At 40.7% G+C, this 24,027-nt stretch overlaps 2 long non-coding RNA genes across 2 annotated transcripts; one reads left to right on the forward strand and one right to left on the reverse strand.

The window, feature by feature from the left end:
- Window positions 1-19,551: 19,551 nt before the first annotated feature.
- On the forward strand, window positions 19,552-20,795 carry LOC148360545 (uncharacterized). Its single transcript, XR_015851189.1, has 2 exons — window positions 19,552-19,609; window positions 20,328-20,795. It is a non-coding gene; the product is annotated as an uncharacterized LOC148360545 (long non-coding RNA).
- An 83-nt stretch (window positions 20,796-20,878) lies between these two features.
- On the reverse strand, window positions 20,879-22,366 carry LOC148360546 (uncharacterized). Its single transcript, XR_015851188.1, has 2 exons — window positions 21,983-22,366; window positions 20,879-21,254 (listed from the first exon to the last, which is right to left on the reverse strand). It is a non-coding gene; the product is annotated as an uncharacterized LOC148360546 (long non-coding RNA).
- Between the last annotated feature and the right edge of the window lie 1,661 nt (window positions 22,367-24,027).

Consider the following 24,027-nt stretch of genomic DNA (forward strand, 5'->3'; position numbering starts at 1 on the left):
CAGGAATATAATTGAGTCCATTTTGGCTGAAAAGTACTTTTCTTGCTAGTATTCTTTTGTTTTTCTTTCGTCAAATCGTTCGGGTCAACACACGTGTTTTCCTTGCCGTCGCGATCTTCTGAAGAATTTCTCTGCCATTTTTTCGTGCCGGAATAATTGCCGTTGTTACCACTTTCTGTGTTATGTTTCGAGTTATTATTGACACTGAAGAAATTACCAATTTTGTGTTGATTTTCACCTTATACTCACTGTTTTTTCGGAGGCATACTTCTTTCACCCGACAACAACCACCACAACAATGACGTAATCTCGAAGCAATGACATCTTGTTTGCCGAGATCGGCATGCAGACGAAATCTCGAACCGCGAGACCAAAACAACAATGGCGGATATGCCTGTCGAAAAGTTGAGTGCGGTAAATCTTTGTTTGGAAAAAAAAAACGTAATCGGGTAATAATGACAATTTTGTGTCAAAAAAGTTGCGTCCCTGGGACGCACGTTGATTCGACACTATGCTTCCCCAGCAAAAATAATGCATCTAGGACGTAGGCAAACCAGAACACTGAACATTTGCAAATAAACATGAAAATCAATAAGTCGGTAAAAAAATGAATGCATATTTTGTGTGGGCTGCACTTACATACAAGAGACAATGTTTATTATTTGACCACTAGATGTCACTGTATTACGTAATGCACCCGGAAACTAGTTCTACAAAGTACAAGGAAGAATAAAAAACTAGGGAGATCTAAAGTGACCAAAAAGCAACAATTTATTCCCTTTTTTATTTTTTGCCTGGCCTTCGAGAAAAAAAGAAGAGTGAAAAAGGCAGGAAAAATAGGGGGGAAGGAAAATAGAACGGAAACAAAGAAAAAAAAATAAAAACTAAATGAAAGAATAAAAAAAGAAACATGGAAAACCAAAAAGAACACAAGAAGGGAAAAAAATCTGATAAAGAAAACATCCATCCATCCATTATCTGCAAATAAGGACACTCTGAATTGGTTGCCAGCCAGTCGCAGAAAAAGAAAACATGAAAAGAGAAAAAAACCACACAAAAAAAGAAAAAAAAAAAGGAAATAAGGGAAAAGACCAAGAAAAAAAAAAGAAAAAGAAAAAGAAAGAAGACAAAATGTAGGCAACAAACACCAAAAATACAACTAACAAGAATAAGAAAAACAAAGAAAAAGAAGTCATGTTTAATTGTATAGCCCCTAGTCTCAAAGGGCTGTACAGACCACCGATTATTGCAAACTACAGACTATTATGACACCGTCCCCTGATCTAAAACCTACATGAGGGAAAGGAAAAACTCAAAAACATCAACTTGAGGAAAATGAGAACAGAACCGCAACATGAGGTAATCCCGCTCCCAGGATGACCAGGCTGCAAATAATACACAGATATTGTCAACATGAAATATAGGTAATTTATAAGCTATCGTAAGAACACCAAAAAAAATAAAGAAAAAAGGTAGAAGGGAAAAAGCAACAAAGAAAGATAAAAGATAAAAGAAAGAATACTGTTTTTTACCACTAGGATCTGCTAAACATCACTCATTGTCTCTTTAACCTTTCCTATTAAGGCGAGGGCCTCAAACTATCCTTTGGCGGGCCGCAGTCGTACCCCGGACCACGAGTTGCGACACTCGGCCATCAGGGTATATTCAGCAAGGTGGGAATTTTCCCAGCCGATAGACTTTAATGAAGTAACATTCCGAGCTGATGCATTTACATTGCCGGCTCTGCTGAGTGTTCAACTGCGCAAGGCTTGGCAAATGAAATTTAACACACATCTCGGGCATGCTTCGTTGACTTTAAGAGGGGGCGCTATTCTGCAAAGTGTCTTAATGACATGTGCAGGACGTAATTTCTCGAGACATCCAAGGACTTACCGTTGCATTTTTTGCACGGTGATACATAGGAGCAGTGTTCCCTCTAAGCTGCGCGCAATTGCGCACTGCTCGCACATTCTCAGCGCACAAGAAAATCTAGCCGGTGCACAAAAATCAGGGCTCGAAATTGCCAATTAAGAAGCGAAATAAGTCAAAGTTACAGTGCATGAAGGTCAAAATACACGGGTTCCCCTGACGTTGTGTCCTAAATGCGGTATTTTGAAGTCCAGGTCGAAGTCGAACAAAGTTGAGTAAAGTTAGTAGAGTTTGTCGAGAACCGGCTCCTTGGGCTCGGCTCACTAAAAGGAACCGGCTCTTTCGGGTCCTAAACGGCTCTTCGGGTTGTTTTTGCTTCTTTCATCCCTATATGACCAAATAGTATGTAAAATTATTCACAAAGTGACTTAAAAGAAGGGGGGAATAGAACAAAAAAGAAAAAAATACCCAAATGAAAAAGTAGTAAAAAAGCAGAAAACGAATGGCTTTGAAGTCGAGTCGAAGTACAATGAAGTTGAGTAGAGTTTGTCAAGAACCGGCTTCTTCGGCTCGGCTCACTAAAAGGAACCGGCTTTTTAGGTTGTTTTTGCTTCTTTCATCCCTATATGACCAAATAGTATGTAAAATTATTCACAAAATGACTTAAAAGAAGGGGAGAATAGAACAAAAAAGAAAAAAATACAAAAATGAAAAACTGAGAACAAAAAACAAAAGAGAAAAAAAGAAGGAAAAATTTAGAAAAAAGGAAAACAAAGAAACGAAGGAAAAAAGTAAATAGAGAACAAAAAGAAAAAAAATAACAACTCGGAAAAAATAAACACAATGAGATTTTTTTTAAAGGAATTAAAAAAAAGTAGAAAAAAAAACACGGAAAAAAGAAGAAAAAGTTTGTGTTGCATTCAAATAATTTCCAATGATATCAATCGGGCAGCTGCGGCGCAGTGGTTAGCGCTTGTGCGGCACAGTTCATGTCATGGGAACCTCCGACGTGGGTTCAAATCCAGCTCCAGACTTCCTGTGCGGAGTTTGTATGTTCTCCCCGTGCTTGCGTGGGTTTCCTCCGGGCACTCCGGTTTCCTCCCACATTCCAAAGACATGCATTTCAGGTGAATTGGCCGGTCCAAATTGTCCCTAGGTGTGAATGAGCGAGTGAGTTGCCTGTCCTGGTGTGCCCTGCGATTGGCTGGCAACCAGTTCAGGGTGTCCCCTGCCCACTGCCCGGAGATGGCTGGGATGGGCTCCAGCACTCCCGCGACCCTACTGAGAATAAGCGGTACGGCTAATGAGATGAGATGAGATCAAGTGAATCTTGTTGCCAACATTGTACTTCCACTCACAAAGGTGATTAAGTACAGTTCTGTATCTTACAACCGACAAAATAAGCATCCAAAAATGTTAATAGTATGCAACAAAATATATCAGGAAATAAAAAGAAATGGAAAGAATTGTAAGAAGAAACGAAGTTAGTAGGCCAAGCTTTGCAATAATACAGGAGTCAATTCATTCAAAAGTGAAAAACATTTTTGCATTGCAAACTCAGAAAAATGTAACTTGATGTCAAGTTTCGGACATGTTTGATAATGACTTAGTTGCCACACATGGGATTGCCGTTGCTCACTGTTGTTTCAAGCATTACTCACCGACTTTGTCTGAACGCTCAGACCCGTAAGGAAAATTAGAGGGAACATTGCATGCGAGTCAACCTCGGACGATTGTTCCCTGTATTAATGAATGCAGTTCCTCATATTAAGCGACGATAAACCTTACAAACACAACACAGCACCTACTTACTCACAGCCGGACGGACTATGCAGAAAAAAACCCAAAGATAATTTGTTAATCAAGTTGATATAACAATGAAACGCTTGATCGAGGCTGACATTTGCCAGAGTAGCGCAACAATATCAATCTTCGACAGGGGCGGGCTACTCGAGTCGGAGGTCGCATTGGGTTAAATAATTGAGTTAAGTATCCTGGAGACCTGTACCAATTTTTCATATACATGCAGACATCTAATTGTTATAAAATAGTTTCATCAATATTGTTTTTAAAACAATCACATTTAAAGTCTCATCTCATCTCATCAGCTGCACCGCTTATCCTCAGTAGGGTCGCGGGGGTGCTGGAGCCCATCCCAGCAATCATCGGGCAGTGGGCAGGGGACACCCTGAACCGGTTGCCGGCCAATCGCAGGGCACACGGGGACAGACAACTCACTCGCTCAGTCACACCTAGGGACAATTTGGACCGGCCAATTCACCTGAAATGCATGTTTTTGGAATGTGGGAGGAAACCGGAGTGCTGATATTAAACAGGACAAAATAGACGGGAACAATACCGGACAAGAAGAGAGAGTCAAAACCCACGTCTGGCGGGGCAGAGGTTGATTGACGGACTGACCAAGAGTGAGTGAGAACACTGAGCTTAAATAGAAGGGAAGCCAATCGGTCAACAAGCCGCAGCTGGCGCCACATGGGCGGTGCCAATTGGGCGCCGTGGCAACCGTGACACTTGAAAATTGCTAAGTTTCTTGAAAATACTTGCTTCCAAGAAACAGCTTTACATATACATACACATACATATATATACATACAGACCAAGCACGGGGAGAACATACAAACTCCGCACAGTAAGGCCGGGAGCTGGAGTTGAACCCACGCAGGAAGTTCCAACGACCTCAGAACTGTGCCGCACACGCGCTAACCGCTGCGCCGCCGTGCTGCCCTCACATCGTTATGTTAAGCACTTAATTTGATATTTAGTTTTTTAGTATTACTGTAGTTGTATTTTGGGGGCATTTTTGTTAGTATAGAGACATAATGAAATATAAACGTAACTATAAAATAGTAATTACAATTAGATGATTTAAAAATGAAAATAGTAATAACACAGCATTCCCACTCAAAATTAGGGTTGCAAAGGCTTGGAAAGTTTCCAGAAATATTGGAAATTTACCAGGTAAATTTCGGAAACTTTCAACAGCTCGGAAATTTGGGGATTTTTATTGGACAAATTCTTTTTAACGATATTTTATATTTTGATTCACAATTCTACAAGGAATTTATGAAATCAATGAGTTGTTTTTTTGACTGAGAAACGACAAGAAAATTTTGTCACACCTATTCACAAACTAGCATCTTTTGAGTCAAAATGTTGATAAACCAAAGATGCATTAAAATACCAAATAATAACATAAAAAATAAATGATAACATAAACGTGAGATAAACAAAAAAAAAAGGAAAATTCATTATAAAGAGTAATCCAATATATATTAATAATAAAGTGAAAATAGATTATAATACCAGTAAAATATAAAAAAAATATAGGAATAATAAAAAAATATTTGTAAAAAAATTATAATAATGAAAATCACATGATCAAAAATAAAAATAGGGATGATAAGGTGACCCTGCCCAAAAAAATAAGGTTATAAAATAAATACAAATTATTAATCAAGATTTGTTAATTTCCTCATGCTGGGGTTTTGAGTTTTCCTCTGCCCTCATGTAGGTTTTAGATCAGGGGATGGTGTAATGACAGTCGTTTCTGCAGCCCTTTGAGATTTCTTGTGGTTAAGGGTGTCACAAATAAGCATGACTTGACTTGAATAATAATAAAATAAAAATAATAATTGTATAACAAAATAAAATAAAATACTGAATAAAATAATACTAATGACAACAATGTAAAAAAATAAAGTTGAATTATTACTAGGCAGCACGGCGGCGCGGTGGTTAACGCGTGTGCAGCACAGTTCTGAGGTCATGGATTCAAATCCAGCTACCAACCTTCCTGTGCGTAGTTTGCATGTTCTCCCTGTGCTTGCGTGGGTTTCCTCCAGGTACTCTGGTTTCCTCCCACATTCCAAAGACATGCATGTCAGGTTAATTGGCCGGTCCAAATTGTCCCTAGGTGTGAATGAGCGAGTGAATGGTTTTCTGTCTCTGTGGCTGGAAACCAGTTCAGGGTGTCCCCTTCCCACTGCCCGGAGATAGCTGGAATGGGCTACAGCACCCCGCGACCCTACTGAGGATAAGCGGTGCGGCACAGTTCTGAGGTCGCAGCTTTAAATCCAGCTACCAGCCTTCCTGTGTGGAGTTTGCATGTTCTCCCCGTGCTTGCGTGGGTTTCCTCCAGGCACTCCGGTTTCCTCCCACATTCCAAAAAACATGCATGTCAGGTGAATTGGCCGGTCAAAAATTGTCCCTCGGTGTGAATGAGCGAGCGAGTTGTCTGTCCCTGTGTGCCCTGCGATTGGCTGGCAACCAGTTCAGGGTGTCCCCTGCCCACTGCCCGATGATTGCTGGGATGGGCTCCAGCACTCCCGCGACCCTACTGAGGATAAGCGGTGCAGCTAATGAGATAAGAAAAATAAGAATAGGAATAATATGCCAAAAAACGAATAAAAATTATTAAAACAAAAAAAAAAATACGGTACTTTAAAAAAATAAATACAAATTGTTACTCTTCAAGATCTTTTAATTTCCTCATGCTGAGGTTGAGTTTTTCCTTGTCCTCGTGTAGGTTTCAGATCAGGGGATGGTTTGTGCAGCCCTTTGAGATTTCTTGTGGTGAAATAAATAAGCATGACGACTTGAATAATAAAACCATAAAATCAAAATAATAATTGAATAACAAAATAAAATAAAATAATACTAATAACAGAAAAATAAAAATTAAAGTTTAATTACTACTACGAATAATAATGAAAAAAAATATATTTGAAAAAAGTGAAAAATGTCAACATAATAGACTGTAAAAATAATATAAGAATAAAAATGATACTATTATTCATATTTATAACAACAATCTACACCGCGCTCTCATGAATGTCAAGATCCAACGTAGGTCTAAGTGACCCCTGGCTGCCAGCATCGCTTAATAGCTCTCCTCGCTCTCGCAAGCGGAGAGAACGGAGATTGAAATAAGAACGGCACTCGGCCATCTGCTAGGGCTCTTAATATCCGCCAGCGCCGTTCTCCCGCAAGACGAACCCCCCACTCGATCCGTTCTCGCCGCTGCAGACCTTGAACCGCTTCCAAGTACTTGAGGGGAATATATTTCTCCTTGGTTACTACCTGCATGACGCCGTCGAGCGCGACACGCTAAGAGATGTCGGCTAGGAGCTCCATCATGTTGCACGCTCCGTTTCCCGGAGGGCCCCGTTAAAGTAAGACCTTCAACTTTTTACATGGACTTCCTGGAAAAGCGCCAAAAAAGTGAGAAAGCGCTCCATCCGCCAGTCACCTTTTGCACAAAAGGCCAATCAGGAGCCATCGATGGTGGCATGTTTTTCCTCCCGGAAATTTGTTGCAAGCGGGATTAGTTACGGGGGGAATCGTGACATGAAAACATGAGGAACGGCAGTGTTGATTTTACCTGTGAAAAGTGATAGGTCCCAAACAATGTTCCCTCTAATTTTTCTCACGGGTCCGAGCGTTCACACAAAGTCGATGAGAAGCGCTTGAAACAACAGTGAGCAACCATAATCCCGAGTGTGGCAAGATAATTAATTATCAAACATGTCCAAAACTTGACCTCAAGTTACATTTTGCTGAGTTTGCGGCAATGCAAAATTATTTTTCTCTTTTGAATGAATTGGACTCATGTACGATTGCAAAGGCTGTACGGCCTACAAACGTCGTTTGTTTTTACGAAAATTCTTTCACAAGATATCCATTTCTTTTTATTTCCTGATATATTTTGTTGCATAATATTAACATTTTGGGGGGCTTATTGAGTCGGTTGCAAGATACAAAACTGTACTTAATCACATTTTTTAGTGGAAGTACAATGTTTGCAGCAAGATTCATTCGATATAATTGGAAATTAGTTGAATGCAATACAAACTTTTCTTCTTTTTTTTCAGTGTTTTTTTTTCAGTTTTTTTTTTAAATTATTTAAAAAAAAAAAGTCATTGTGTTCATTTCTTCCAAACTGTTACTTTTTTCTTTTTGTTCTCTATTTACTTTTTTCCTAAGTTTCTTTCTTTTCTTTTTTTCTGTCATTTTTCTAAATTTTTCCTTCTTTTTTTCTCTTCCTTTTGTTTTCTTCTCAGCTTTTCACTACTTTTTCATTTTGGTATTTCTTTTTTGTTCTATTCCCCCCTTCCTTTAAGTCACGTTGTGCATAATTTTACATAATATTTGGTCATATTGGGATTAAAGAAGCAAAAACAACCCGAAGAGCGGTTTAAGACCCGAAAGAGCCGGTTCCTTTTAGTGAGCCGAACCGAAGAAGCCGGTTCCCCGACAAACTCTACTAACTTTACTCACCTCGTTCTACCTAGACTCGACTTCAAAATACTGCATTGAGGACACAACGTCGGGGGAACCCGTGTATTTTTACGTTCATGCACTGTAACTTTGACTTGAGTCACTTCTTAATTAGTAATTGTGAGCCCTGATTTTGTGCGCTGGCTAGATTTTCTTGTGCGCCGAGAATATGCGAGCAGTGCGCAATTGCGCACGCGCGCAGCTTAGAGGGAACACTGATCCCAACAGAGATCTATGGGTCCCCAAAATTTAGTGTTATCGAGGTGGAAATTGTAATAATAATAATAAAAATCTACATATTCATTCAGTTTTAATCATCAAATTATGAATTCATTTTCTGCATCATATTATTGTTGCTAATATACGATTAAAATCTTTTTTTTCATTTTCTCCTTTTATACCTTTTTTTATTAACTTCTTTATACAAAATAATTATTCGTAATATAATGCATCAAGTGAGCCGTTTGAGAGCCGGCTCTCTTGAATGAGTTGAGCCAAAAAACCAGTTCTCTAAAAAGAGACGGAATTTTCACTACACAACTCGAGATCGGCGTGCAGACGAAAACTCGAACCGCGAGACCAAAACAACATCTGGCAGATCTGCCTGACGAAAAGCTTGGAGTGCGGTAAATCTTTGTTTAAAAAAAAAATGTAATCGGGTAATAATGACAATTTTGTGTCAAAAAAAGTTGCGTCCCGGGGAAGCACGTTGATTTGACACGATGCGTCCCCAGCAAAAAAAGATGCGTCCAGGACGCAGGGACGCGGGCAAACCAGAACACTGGATAAAGGGATGGATGGCACTGAACGAGTTAAAGAACAGCAGTAGTGGAAATTTCCACTGCACAATGACCCTAAGTCCATAAACTCAAATAAAATCCCCAAGAAACCCTAAAGGGAGACCGTATGTCCTTTCCAGCCATGCAAGATGTCGACAAAGACGTTTTTCTCCCGCAAATCCAAGCAGTGAAAATGCGCAACACAATGGCTAGGCATGTCGCTAACGCTAAGAAGCGTGTGATCTCCCGCTCACAGGACACCTTCAGGCGGCTTAACCGGGGCCCCGTCAGCAGAATAGCGCTCAGAAGTCTCTGCGCTACAGGTCGGACTTGAGTGGCTGGCTCGAAGGAAGAAAAAAAAGAAAAAGTTTAATCCCACCAGTGCCGCGCATCAATGTTCCCTCTAAACTGCGCGCGTGCGCAATTGCGCACTGCTCGCACATTCTCAGCGCACAAGAAAATCTAGCCAGCGCACAAAAATCAGGGCTCGAAAATTGCAAATTAAGAAGCGAATTAAGTCAAAGATACAGTGCATGAAGGTAAAAAAAACACGGCTTCCCCTGACGTTGTGTCCTAAATGCAGTATTTTGAAGTCCAGGTCGAAGTAGAACAAAGTTGAGTAAAGTCGGTAGAGTTTTTCGAGAACCGGCTTGGCTCACTAAAAGGAACCATTTCTTTCGGGTCCCAAACGGCTCTTCAGGTTGTTTTTGCTTCTTTAATCCCTACACGACCAAATATTATGTAAAATTGTGCACAAAATGACTTAAAGGAAGGGGGGAATGGAACAAAAAAGAAAAAAATACCAAAATAAAAAAGTAGTGAAAAGCTGAGAAAAAAAGAAACAAAAGGAAGAGAAAAAAGAAGGAAAAATTTATAAAAAAGCCAGAAAAAAAGAAAAGAAAGAAACAAAAGTAAATAGAGAATAAAAAGAAAAAAGTAACAGTGAGGAAAAAATAAACAGATTTTTTTTAAAGAAATTAAAAAAAATGGAAAAAAACAGGGAAAAATAAGAAAATGTTGTGTTGCATTCAAATAATTTCCAATTATACCAAGTCAATCTTGTTGCCAACATTGTACTTCCACTAAAAAATGTGATTCGATACAGTTGTGTATCGTGCAACTGACTAAATAATCCCCCAAAAATGTTAGTATTATGCGACAAAAGATACCAGGAAATAAAAAGAAATGGATATCTTGTGAAAGAATTGTAAAAACAAAGGACGTTTGTAGTCTGTACAACTTTTGCAATAATACATGAGTCAATTCATTCAAAAGAGAAAAATAATTTTGCAGTGCGGGAAACTCAGCAAAATATAACTTGAGGTCAAGTTTTGGACATGTTTGATAACGATTTAGTTGCCACACTTGGGATTGCCGTTGCTCACTGTTGTTTCAAGCGTTGCTCACCGACTTTGTTTGAACGCTCAGACCCGTAAGGAAAATGACAGGGAACATTGCCGCCCATCCCTATTCATCGATTTAAAGAGTGTTTGGTGAACTTAAAGCGTTAGAGAACCACGCTACGCTTTGAATGGAAGTGACCTTGGTTTTTAGGTAAACTGTATCCATACTGTAATTAAATGCTAGGTTATGTTTGATAATAATGAAATGAAATGATCTGCATTTCTATAGCGCTTTTCAAGTCAATGACTTCCCAAAGCGCTTTACAATGTGCTCCACATTTCCCAATAGCGGCCTTGCAGCCATGTAAGGCGCTAACCTGCCTATTGGGGGTATTAGGGGTTCAGTGTCTTACCCAAGGACACTTCGACATGTAACACGGACGAGCCGGGACTCGAACTGGGATCCCTTGATCCCAAGACGAGCGCTCTACCTCCTGAGCTACTACCGCCCAGATTTAATAACAGATTTAGAAGATGATTACTCTATAAATAACTCTGGGGGATGATTTAGATCAGGGGTGGGGAACTGTAAGGTGTCGGAGACCATGTTGGGGTTAAAAATGTGGTCGTTCCTGCAGACCTAGTCAATCTTTTTCATTTATGAATAAATATGCATGCAGATATCCACATGTTCTATTTCTTTATATTCATTATATTCACTGGTTAGCCCTGTTCCCTGCGTCCTAGACGCATGATTTTTGCTGGGGACGCATCGTGTCAAATCATCGTGCGTCCCCGGGACGCAACTTTTTTGACAAAAAATTGTCATTATTACCCGATTTTTTTCTTTTTTTTTTAAAACAAAGATTTACCGCACTACAAACTTTTCGTCAGGCAGCTCCGCCATTGTTGTTTTGGTCTCGCGGTTCGAGTTTTCGTCTGCACGTCGATCTCGGCAAACGAGATCTCGTTGGTCCGTTTCTTTATAGAGAACCGGCTTTTTCAGCTCAACTCATTAAAGAGAGCCGGCTCTCAAACGGCTCACTTGCTTTGATGCATTATGTTACGAATTATTATGTTGTATAGAGAAGTTAAGAAAAAATATAAAAGGAGAAAATGAAAAAAGACAGGTTTGTGGTCATCCCTTTTAATAAGTATATTACCAACAATAATTTAATGCAGAAAATGAATTCATAATTTGAATAAGAAAATGTATTATTCTACTTAATTCTATTTGCATGTATTTTTTCCTTCTACAGTGAACGTCCAAGCTATTTCATTTTTGATTTTTTTTTTTTTTTTAATAATAAACCTCATTCATGTTGAGCAAGACAGTTAGTATTAGGTGAAAATCGACACAAAATTGGTCATTTCTTCAGTGTCAGTAATATGTCGAAACTTAACACAGAAAGTGGTAACATCAGCAATAATTCCAGCACGAAAAAACGGCGGAGAAATTCTTCAGAAGGTCGCGGAGGCAAGGAAAACATGTGTTTTGAAGCGAACGATTCGACAAAAGAAAATAAAATAATTCTCCAAGCAAGAAAAGGACTTTTCAGCCAAAATGGACTCTTAATTATAATCCTGGTGATGCTATGAGGAGGATGATAATGGATTGGACCTTGAGATGGCATTACATCTATGGCGGGACAGCAAACCACGAAGAATATAGGAACTGAAAAATTTGAAGTGATAACTGCTTTGTATTACCAATTAACTGTGATGATTAAAACTGCATGAATATATAAATATTTCAGCAATATTATTTTGTATAGTGTACAATATTGTGAACTGAAAAATCTGAAGTGATAACTGATTTGTATTACCAATGAACTGTGATGATTAAGACGGAATGAATATATAGATTACCGTATTTTCCATACATAAGGCGCACCGGATTATAAGGCGCTACAATGGGAATGTGGACAAAACAGTCAGATAGTTCAGTCCAACTTATTACCCCCTTAACATTCCCAAAGCTTGCAAAGAAGCAAATACGTGTCGTAGACACGTGCGGATGCGGTGTCCGTAAGATGTCACTCAAATGCATCGTTCCATCATTCGGAAGGTTAAAGTCTTGGGATTCAATAAATGCCAACCATTCCTTAGTATCTTTTTTCTTTTTCGCTCGCAACTTTACTGTGCATATGACAATAAACCCTTGGAATTGAGTTTAATTTAAAAATAGACACTCCATTCCATCCATTATCTGCACCGCCTATCACAGAAACATCGAGTTCAGTCTGAAACAAGATACAGGGACAATATAAAACCCGGAGTAGCTCACCGAAGTCGTTGTGTTCATAATAATGTGCAGCCAATGTCCTCTTATATCCGTGAGGGTAGTAAATCCAGGAGAATAAAATATTTACAAATACAGAATAGAAAAAAAATGCTTTCTCTATGCCGTCAGCCTCGTGCTATACACGTTCATCTTTTTCGGCCAATTGCAGGCTTTGTTTTGCCGTTTAAGCCAATGCCAGACTGTAAATGATAAAAAGGATCCGCTCCTTGACCTCCGAATAACTTTAGCCAATAGTGATCGATTCAAATGATGATTGACACATTGGTTAGCCAATGAAACGCCGGTATATGTATCCCAGCATACACCGCGTACTACTTGGCGTTCGGGGGAAAATCTAGTCGGCGGCTGCAAGTTAGTTGGAAAACTTAATGTTGATCCATAAATAAGGCGCACTGTATTATAAGGCGCATGGTCAGCTTTTGAAAAAATAAAGGCTTTTAGGTGCGCCTTATAGTGCGGAAAATACGGTACATATTTGTCGCCGATTTACAATTTCAACCTGGATAACACTAAATTTTAGGGACCCATAGAACTCTGTTGGGACCCATAGATTTTTGAGCATGCCAGTCCCCGGGACCCATCACTTTTCACAGCTAAAATCAACACTGTATTTAGGAATACCAAAAAAAGTGGCTTAATGAGCTCGTTAGAATTGAACCCCCTCCCAAAAAATTCTTTCATACGCAAAGTTCTTTCCCTCGCCCAGATTGTTCATCAATTCCCCGCCTCGGCAGTATTTCATTTTCGCCTCCGCGGGCCTCGCCTGGGTTTGTGTTGGCGTTGTGCCCTCCGCCAACTTGGCACGGTCGTGTCCAATTAGGTGCTCTGCTAAGATGGATACACTGCATTTTTCTTTTTTTTTCTCCTTACTGTTGCTGACAGAACCCATCAGCCAGAAATAAAGTGCAGAAGCTTTTCTCTCTGCCTCAGGTGACTTCGCAACTCGCACACCAGTTTGGCCCCAGACGCTCATCATCTCAAGTGTTGGCTTTTATTATAGTCCTTTTTTTTTTTTTTTTAAGATGTTGTCTGCAGCTAGAATTCGAAGGACTCGTTTTCTCTGGAGCACTATACCCGAGACAACAGTAAGGAGTACTATACTGAAAAAAAATCTCATGGGCAGAAGATTTTTTTTTTTCTCATGACATGTTTTATTCTATATAATCGGCCGAGGCGCTCCCGGGCTCACTTACATTATTACTATTAGTCAGGGTTGGGTAGGGTTATTTTAACTGGATTACTTTCAATTACTTTTGGATTACTCCAACACCAAATATGCTAATAAGAGACAAAAGAAACTAAATATGAATAAAATGATGACTCACAACACGTGGTAAGCTTTCTCTCCTGGCTTTGATCTCCGACAAAACTAACATAAAATGCAGGGTTGGGTAGGGTTACTTTAACTGGATTACCTTCAATTACTCCAATACCATACAGGTATATGCTAATAAAAGACAAAAGAAACTAAATATGAATAAAAGGATGACTCACAACACGTGGTAAGCTTTCTTTCCTGGCTTTGATCTCTTTGATCTCCGGCAAAACTAACATAAAATGCAGGGTTGGGTAGGGTTACTTTAACTGGATTACTTTCAATTACTTTTGGATTACTCCAACACCAAATATGCTAATAAGAGACAAAAGAAACTAAATATGAATAAAATGATGACTCACAACACGTGGTAAGTTTTCTCTCCTGGCTTTGATCTGCGGCAAAACTAACATAAAATGCGACAGAAACAAAATGAAAATAAATCCAAACATCATTTTTGCCGTTCCAGGTATTCGGTTACTCCCCAAGCCTGCACAAAATTTAGTTATTTTATTCATATTTAGTTACTTTAGTCTTTTATTAGCATTATTTGGTATTGGAGTAATCCAAAAGTAATTGAAAGTAATCAAGCTAAAGTAACCCTACCCAACCCTGCTATTAATCTATTTTTTAATCTTTGTTTTATGCTGATTTTAGAAATGTTTTCTTTTTGAACTGGGGGAAAATACTTAAAAAGAGTGAAGTTATTGAAATGATTTTGACAGTTTTTCTCATTGTACTATAAAGGTAACATGTTTTTTTTAAGTTGAAAAACTAAAAAAAATGTTACTTTGCAAACAGCTAATCGTTAAATAATCAGGCATTGTTATTTCTGGATTTTTCTTTTTAGTTTATCCCTCTCACAGTGGACATGCAACTACGATGAAAATTTCAGACCACTCCATGATTTCTAAGTGTGAGAAATAGAAAAATAGCTGGGTCTTCAAATACATTATTTTCTTTAGTATAGGTAGGTTCAAATCCAGCTACCAATCTTCCTGTGCGGAGTTTGCATGATCTCCCCGTGCTTGCGTGGGTTTCCTCCCATATTCCAAAAATATGCATGTCAGGATGATTGGCCGGTCCAAATTGTCCCTAGGTGTGAATGAGCGAGCGAATCGTCTGTCCCCGTGTGCCCTGCGACTGGCTGGCAACCAGTTCAGGGTGTCCCCTGCCCACTGCCCAAAGATAGGTGGGATGGGCTCCAGCATTCCCGCAACCCTACTGAGGATAAGCGGTGCAGATAATGGATGGATGGATGGATCATTCTACTAGCAGTTAATTAGCTTACTTTGCCTATTATGTTTTCACGAAGATTTTTCATGTACAATATTAATTCATTTTCAGGTAAAATAATAAAAATAATACACCAAATGAGCAAAGTTATCTGCCTTTTTTTAACCATGTAGCGCTTAGTGAATTGAATCATTTGCAGCCGATTAACTGCCATGTAATCTGGCCAATTGGACGTGCCAAATTAACATCGGCAAACTGGCTTCAAATCATTCATCCGGCCGTAGTTTGCTTGCCAGTCCAGCTTGCAGCGAGATGGCAGAGGCGCTCGCCTGCTCCCTAACCGGCTGCCGATCCAAAACCCTAACCGGATCCCGACACCATTTAACACCATTGTCCCAGAGATCCCGGTGGAGAAACTCTTTCAACTGAGGCGCTCCTCCTCCATCTGGAGCTGGATTATGGACTCTCTCTCAAACCGCCCTCAGGCTGTGAAAATCAGGTGCCACGTTTCTTCCACTCTGCCCGCATCCCCCCAAGGATTTGTGCTAAGCCCTCTACTATTCACTCAATATACCTCAGACTGTTCACCAACCCACCCCACGAACACGATTGTGAAGTTTGCTGACACCATCTTGGTGAGACTCGTCTCAGATGGGGATGAGATGGCATACAGGAAGGAGGTAAAGAAGACGTGGTGTTGAATATTAGTGTAATTTTCAAAGAAGTCCTACTGACCTCAGGAGAGCAAACACAGACCCACCTTCACTCATCATCAATGGAGACTGTGTGGGGACAGAAGTCCACTTCTTCAAACTCCTGGGTGTGCACCTAACCGACGACCTCTGCTGGTCCGCCAACACTAGGGCTGTGGTGGGGAAGGCCGAGGGTTCTCAAGAGAACCAGAAGTTGCTGATGTCCTTCTACCAAGCCACGGTTGAGAGTATTCTGGTATACAGCATCACTGTGTGGTATGATGGGAGCACGGCAGTGGACAGAAAAACAGAGAGCACTGATTGGCTTCTCTTTGTCAAGTCTAGAAGAGATTGTCAGCTTGTGATACAGTAGCAGATCCATTAAATTATAAAAGACAATTCCCAGCCCAACCACCACCCATGACGTGTTACCCTCAAAACAAGAACAAACAAGCTCAGAGACAACTTCTTTCCCAGGTCCAGTACAACCCTTAATGAACGCACAAAACTGTAAAAACATATCTTGCATACAATGTTTCACAACATTGACATCACTGACAATAAAGACAATTCTATTCTGGCGACTCCGTTTTGCCGTTCTGTCCACTGAAAAGTGAACTGCACTCACGCGGCCACGATCCATTATCCCCAGTGGACTATCGCTGAGAGCAGGGACTCGCAGAGCAAGTTCTTCATCAGTCCGGCCTGATGAAGCGTATCATCGTGGCCAACCCAAAATAAGCTCCACTGTTTCGGTCTGGAGTAGAAGCAGTCAGGGACACAATGCAAAGGCATGGGCAGGAAATGAGCGACAGGTGCCGCATTCCCCAGGTCAAGCCACTTTCGAACCAGAAACAGCGGCAGAAAAAGCTGACCTGGGTGACAGAGAAGCAACACTGGACTGCTGCTCAGTGGATAACCACAAATTTTGCATGTCCTTCAGAAGTCAAGGTGCCAGAGTCTGGAGGAAGACTGGGTAGAAGGAAATGCCAGTACCCAGAGTCAGTGATGGTCTGGGTTGCCATGTCAGCTGCTGGTGTTGGTGCCCTGGGTTTTGTCAAGGGGTCAATCCACCTTGCTATCAGTAGATCTAGGAGCACTTCATGGAGATGAAGATTTGATTTTTCAGCACTATCTGGCACCTGCTTGCCACTGGTCAATGATTTACAGACCATGGTGTTACGGTGCTCAATTGGCCAGACCTCAACCCCATAGAGAATTTGTGGGATAATGTGAAGAGGAAGTTTACAGAAACCAGACCCAACACTATGGATGAGCTTGAGGCTGCTATCCAAGAATCCTCGGCCTCCATAACACCTGAGCAGTGCCACAGGCTGATTGCCTCCATGTCTCTTCCCATTGAATCAGCCATTTCTGCAAAAGGTTTCCCGGCTAGTTATTGAGTGCAAAACTGACATAACTATTGGAAGGTTGACTTTTATTTTAATTAAAAACCATTTTTATTGGTCAGATCAAATTTAATAATTGTTTAAGATTTGAATTTTTTTTTCCCTTAGTATTTTTGTCAAAATCATCAATATTAAAACAATGAAAGGCTTGAGCTACTTCAGTTGTGTGTAATTAATCGAAAATATATGAAAGTTAAAACTTATATAAATTCTATGTTGGCAAAATTACTCAAATAAAAACAAGCATTAAGGTAAATAAAATTCCCAAGCGGGAGAGCCCCGTCGGCTGGCCATTGTAGGCAAATGCCTCGGCAGAACTGACTCCTCCCGTGTGAGAAGCTAACTTTATTCACACAGGAAAAAGAAAAATACACATGAATGAGACTTCAAAATAAAAGAATACAAGACTGATAAACATACAAGAGATGCAATTAGACTGATTATTGAAACGTTACTTCATGCGTGTGTGTGTGTGAAAGATTGTTTTTATATTTAGGAATATAAAAACAAGTTATTTTCACACAGTGAATTCTGAGAAATCTTACAACAAAAACGACCAACCTATCAAAGTCCAATGTTTATATATGCGCCATGAGTTTATGGAGCATACTTGTCGCTTTTCAAATAAACAAAATTTGGAACTTGTCAGTACTTTACAGAAAAAAAATAAACTTTCTCACAGTATGCCATTTTTTTAGAAGGACCTGTATAATGGAAGTAACAATTGTATCCATTAAAGCACAGGTGTCAAACAGGCGGCCCGCGGGCCAAATCAGGCCCGCTAAGGGATTGAATCCGGCCCGCGAGACAACACTCAGAGAAGCGCAAGAGAAAAACAAGCTGCAGGTTGAAATATTTCAACTTGATGTTGCCAAAGCCAGATGCCTCGAACAAAGACACTGTACTTGTATTTATTTATTTTGCTCTCTCTCTATCGCTCTCCTTCTCTCTCTCCCTCCCTCTCCCCCCCCTCTCTCTCTCTCTCCATCTTTCTCTAAAGAGAGATAAACTCTTTCTCTCTTTCACCCTCTTTCTCTTTCCCTCTTTCTGTATCTCTTTCACCCTTTTTCTCCCCCTTTCCCTCTCTTTTCTACCACTCTCTCCCTCTCTCCCCCTCTCACACTCCCCCTCTCTTGCGCCCCCTTTCTCTCCCCCCCTCTCTCTCCCTTTCCCTCTTTCTTTCTCTTTCAACCCCTCTTTCCCCCTCTCTCTCTCTCTCTCTATCACCCTCTCTATCTCTCACCCTCTTTTTTTCTCTCTCTCTTTCTCACCCCTTTTCTCCCACTCTGTCTCTTTCACTCTCTGTGTCTCTTTTTCCCTTCCTTTGTTGCTCTTTGTCTCTTTCTCTCTGTGTCTTTTAAACTCTTTTGCTCTAACTTCCTTTTTTCATTTTCTCTCTTTTCTCTTTCTCTCTTCCTACCCTTCGCGCTTTTTCTCTTTTCTCTCCTTCTGTCTTTCTATTTCTCTTTGGATTTCTTTCTTCCTCTCCCTTTCTTTTCCCCCCGCTCTCACGACTTTTTATCTTTTGTTTCTCACGCTCTCTCCCTCTCCCTCTTTCTCTTTCTTTGTCCCGCCCGCTCTCCTTTTCCCTCCATCTTTCTCTTATTTCTTTCTCTCTCTTTGCCTTTCTCTCTAATCTACTAGTCCGGCCCCGACAGAATGTTTGTTCTATCGTGTGGCCCCCGAGCTTAAATGAGTTTGACACCCCTGCATTAAAGGAATATGGAAGTTTGAATTTGGGTTTGTCTGTTGGACTCTGTGTTTTGTGCAGTAGATCACGTGGGGCAGCTCTCAGGCAGTGGGAGGTGACCAGCTGTCTGGGGGCCGAGGCAGAGGAGGTTGACGCGCCATTCTTCCGGGAACGGGAGACCAATGGGAGCCAGCCAAGTGGCCGAGGAGATGCTTTGCTGAGCAACTCGGAAGAAGGAGAAGAGTCGGCTTTTGGAAGGAGAGGCGTGCAGAACTGTATTGATTTGAGTGTTTGAAATAAATCCACTCGTGAGTGAAAATGCCGGCTTCTGAGAACTTTGATTGGAAAAAGTCACAAATTGGAGTCAGATGATTAATTGAAGTTTGTGTTGATTTAACAAGAAATTCCAACACCATCCATATGTAGTGTAAGGCTGAGTCCCATTCTTCGCACTTTCACTCGCTATGTGCCCTAGTCACTCGGTTTGCGCGTTCACGTGAAAATGGGGTGTGTCCCGATACTCTCAAGACCGAGGCAGAAGTGCCCTCAAACCATGTCGTAACCACTTCAAGACCGAGGTGGCTCTCGACCTCACTTGGCAGCGAAGTGACTACCCAGAAGGCTTTACGAATTCTCAATATCAACAAACATGCCCGAAAAGGAACCGCACAAATGTAAGTAGTTTTCCACAACCACGCATGTATTTGCAACAAAATGTATTGAGATATCTTAGTTAGACGTAAATGCAATAGAAAATCGTATTTTCGCGTTAAAACACGAACATTGCAAAATCGCTACTTTACGAAGTGCACTAATCTACCAAGGGAGCTGGCAAAAAAAAAAAAATCTTCACGCTACAAACTTTAAAGTAGGATAACTGGGCAGAAAATCACGGTTCAGCCCATCCCTGTTTTTATCTTAAACGAGTCGTCCTTTTACATCTACTGTACATGGCCAGTCGCTAAAGGAGCATAGTCAGAATACCGTTCTGGACATAAGCGCTTGTTTACTGCACACAATTTCGGGTGTCGTGTTTTATTTACAATATGATTCTTTCATGTGAGATCAGAATGCATTAGTTTTCATCATGCATTATGAGTAATGTCTCCGAATTTCACGTGGAAATACAGTTGAAACAAACTACTATCACATAGTCCACTGCCTTCTCTGTAAACACATATTAGGTAAACTAATTACCTTCTCAAAATGTTGTCCAAATGTGGAGACAATTCTAAAGCATATGTGATGCTGGCCAATAGAAGGCTCATACAGCCATAAGAATAACATGTCAATTTCATGTCTCACATCAACTAGTTGAGCATCGTATACACAGTTGTTTTTGTACAATACATCAGCATTAAGTAATTCTTGTTTTTTCCACCCAACCTAAAGGCCAATGTAGAACGTCCCGTGGAAGAGCTGGTCACCATCACAGCTACCACGCCATCCACACCACCGGGCACGTCGTTGGCACCTTCTAATCCGGCGCCAAACCCCAAATCACCCAGAAAAAAAAAGGAAGCACGATACACTCCTTGACTTTTTGAAAGTGGAGTCTGCTGGAGTGAGGAAAAGTCTCGAAGAAACTGTGGCCAAAACTGAGCGGTTCCCGTCCTTTTTGGGAAGCTCGTGGACAAATTTCCAGAACAGTGACATCTCTGCTATGTTTCCCTTTGTTTTATAAAAGGAAAATATTTTTTTTTATTAAGAACTCAATGAAGTTCCAGTTTGTGTTTTCCAGCTTCATGGAAGTATTGGTATATTTTTGTTAAAATTTGTGACACATTATTTATTTACTATTATGTATTTTGGCCCAATGTGAGTTTGTTTTTCTGAAAGTAAAGTATTATTTAAGCTGGAGTGATTTGTAGTTGTTTTCTGTCCAACAGTCACATAGTTCACACGCAGTATCTCACATCATTATGAAATAAACCACCAAGGTGTTACTCAAAATGAAGATGTTTATTGAATAGTAATGCAGAAAAGCACATAATGCAAATGTGGGTCTGACTTAAAGAGCCTAAAATATGGCTTTTGGGCAATTTATTCCATATTAACTGTGGACAATTCTTTGTACGGTGGACCTGGGAACCCTGAAGACCCGTGACACCACACGGTAGGACAGAGCGTGGGCCAGCCAGTACACGTAGATCAGGACCTCCAGCCATGGCCCTGTTCCCTCTTTAGCAGCTCCTGCAGGGCCCACATAACCTTCTTGCTCAACCTTAAGTCCTGAATGAGTTCTGACTCCACATCCAACCATAAGCACAGGATGGGAACATTCCTGTCCAACTTGTCCATGCTTATGGGACAGCCACTCTGGAACACAATAGAAAACAAACATTTTAGACATAAATGTGGGCATAGAAAAGAAAAAGACCGCTTTAACTGTGATGTAAGCATCATGAAAAAATGTTGAAATTTTTTTGGTTTGAACAAATTTATTGACACTAATAACAAAAAAAACAATCATGACAATCACAACAGCAATCAAGCACATTCACAATATTATATTCCAATATGATGTTATTAACAGCAAACACAATGTGAGGGTTTGAACAACCCTTCTCGAAAATCCTATTTGCAATCAAGCATATTCACAATTTCATTATATGATATCTTTGTTAGTGTCAATAGATCTGTCCAAGCCAAAGTCGATTGTCTTTTTTGGTCTGAACAAATCCCTTGACACCAACAACAGAAAACAATCATGACCAAACAACAGCAATCAAGCACCTTTTTTATATCCAATGACAACTCTTTTGAATTAAATTCCTTATGAACTAAGGTTTTTGGGTCGTACAGGGAAGTTTGGTGACAATATTCTGTCAGCTTAAGGGTCAGGTGGACTGTTCTTGTGTTTGTTTACTTTTCGTCATGTCACACATTCAAGACCCCTACTATGTGTCATAAAATGGCATTAAGATACTAATAAGTAGATTGCCATTTATGTCTACACAAACATAGGGTATTATGTGAACGTGCATTGTATGTTAACTCTTACTGTATTTGACCGAACGGGTCATTTTTTTACTGAGTGTACGTACCTTGTAAAGGTGAATCAGCACTACATAGCGCCGAAGCTGTCTTCAGTATAGCACATTTCTCCTCCGTTGATTGGAGACACGGAAAAGATGATGAGCTTTCAGGCAATCGGTAATAACACAGCTGTAGCGGGCATTTTTAACGTTGCACGAAATCTCCAACTGACACACTACAGGTTGAGACTCGAGTTGTTTACATGTGACGTAGGCCTATACGTCACTAAGGTCTACAGCCAATTAATATTACCGCCATCTCCTGGACAGGGGTGGAACCTTGCAAGTCTTGTCCAAACCTTTTCCACTTTGCACTCCACTCGATGAGGGCACTCCTCTATCGAGGGACCTCACTGGAGGGTTCTCGGGGCCGAGTGAGAGAAATGGGATTGGGCCTAAGTATATGCTTGTAAAAAGTATAGCAGTAATGAGCCCACTTTGGAGTGAAGGGAATACATTTTGAGAATCCCAGCTAAAAGAAAAAGAAAAGTGTCGTCCAGATCAATTTGAACATGAGATCCCCGAGATGGGGCATTTATAGCAGGTGGACAGAGATTGAAGAACCCAGAAGGGGGAAGCGAGAAGGACAGAATGGGGGATTCCTGGATGAGATTGAAGCCATCAAGCGCGACTGCAGCGCTGAGCTAGCTATGCCGCAAATAGAGGGAGTTTCATCACAAGTGACCCCCGAAGATCACACCGCGTCTAAAGAGCCTCGATGCGAGAAGACACGTGGAAAAAAAAAAAAAAGGACGTGAGCTGACTGTCAGGCCCACCGGGAGGGGGACGGGCCCCTGATGTCGCCATATGTCACACTCTATCGCCTGTCAATGCTATATTTGCAAGAAAACACTTTTTTTTTTTGGGTCACCCAAACTGTTCAACAATTACCTGTTCTCATGGCAAAAAAAATAAATAGGGTTAATATGTCAAAAATAGCATATTTCCTGTAAGTTGCCCCAGAGGACAAGTCGCCCTAGGACAAAAACCTCTATTCTATAGCATATTGGAGTATTTTTGTCATCACGGAGTCTTGGCTTCCCCGACGCCGCAGTCCAACTAGCAGGACACACGCTTCACCGGCACGAACGAGACGGAGACTTCGGTAAAAACAGCGGTGGGGGACTATGCGCTACAATAACAGCCGAATCATTGACTCACACTGCTCACTCGATATAGAGTTTCTAGCAGTATCGTGTAGACCCTTCTATCTACTGAGAGATCTAACTGTGGTCATTGTGCTTGCTGTTTACGTTCCACCGGATACTAACGTTAGCATAGCGCTAAATCTCCTGCCCACTGCTATCGATAAACAGCAGCTTGCACACCCCAACAGAGCTTTTATCGTCGCCGGCGACTTTAATCGGGCATGTTTAAGGACTGTACTTTCCAAATTCATTCAATACGTGGACTGAGCAATTAGGGGAAAAAAAACACTGGACCGTGTGTACAGTAAGATCAAACATCTAGTTGGATCCGCCCATCTCTGTCTGTCCCTCACCCCCTCATACACCCCCCTCCGGAGGAAAACAAAGCCTATACAACAAGGACAGTACAAACATCTTATTTGTTCCTTTATCTCTTTGTTTTCCTTATATCATCACTGTAAAATGTGGACCTGGAGTGCCACGTCCAATTTCGTTGTCACAATATATCCCACGTTGTAACAATGACAATAAAGGTATATTCTATTCTATTCTATTCTATCTAGATGGCAGAAATGTCATAAGATCTTTGTCCACACATCAAAGAGCCCCCACTTCTCCATGTTGCTTTGCTTCCTCCATCCAGCGATTGAGAGTGGGAGGGCGACCCTGAGTCCTCACTGTAAAATGTGGACTTGGAGTGCCACGTTCAATTTCGTTGTCACAATATATCCCATGTTGTAACAATGACAATAAAGGTATATTCTATTCTTTTCTATATAAATAACCTATATTTTATGTTGACAATATCTGTGTATCATTTATTATTGCAACATCCATTTCAGCCTGGTCAACCTGGAAGGGGGGTTACCTCATGTGCTGTCCCTTCAAGGTTTCTTCATTTTCCTC

This window comes from Urocampus carinirostris, chromosome 8 (genome assembly GCF_059441175.1).
Source record: "Urocampus carinirostris isolate Australia breed hairy pipefish chromosome 8, RoL_Ucar_1.0, whole genome shotgun sequence".
Classification (NCBI taxonomy): Eukaryota; Metazoa; Chordata; class Actinopteri; order Syngnathiformes; family Syngnathidae; genus Urocampus; species Urocampus carinirostris.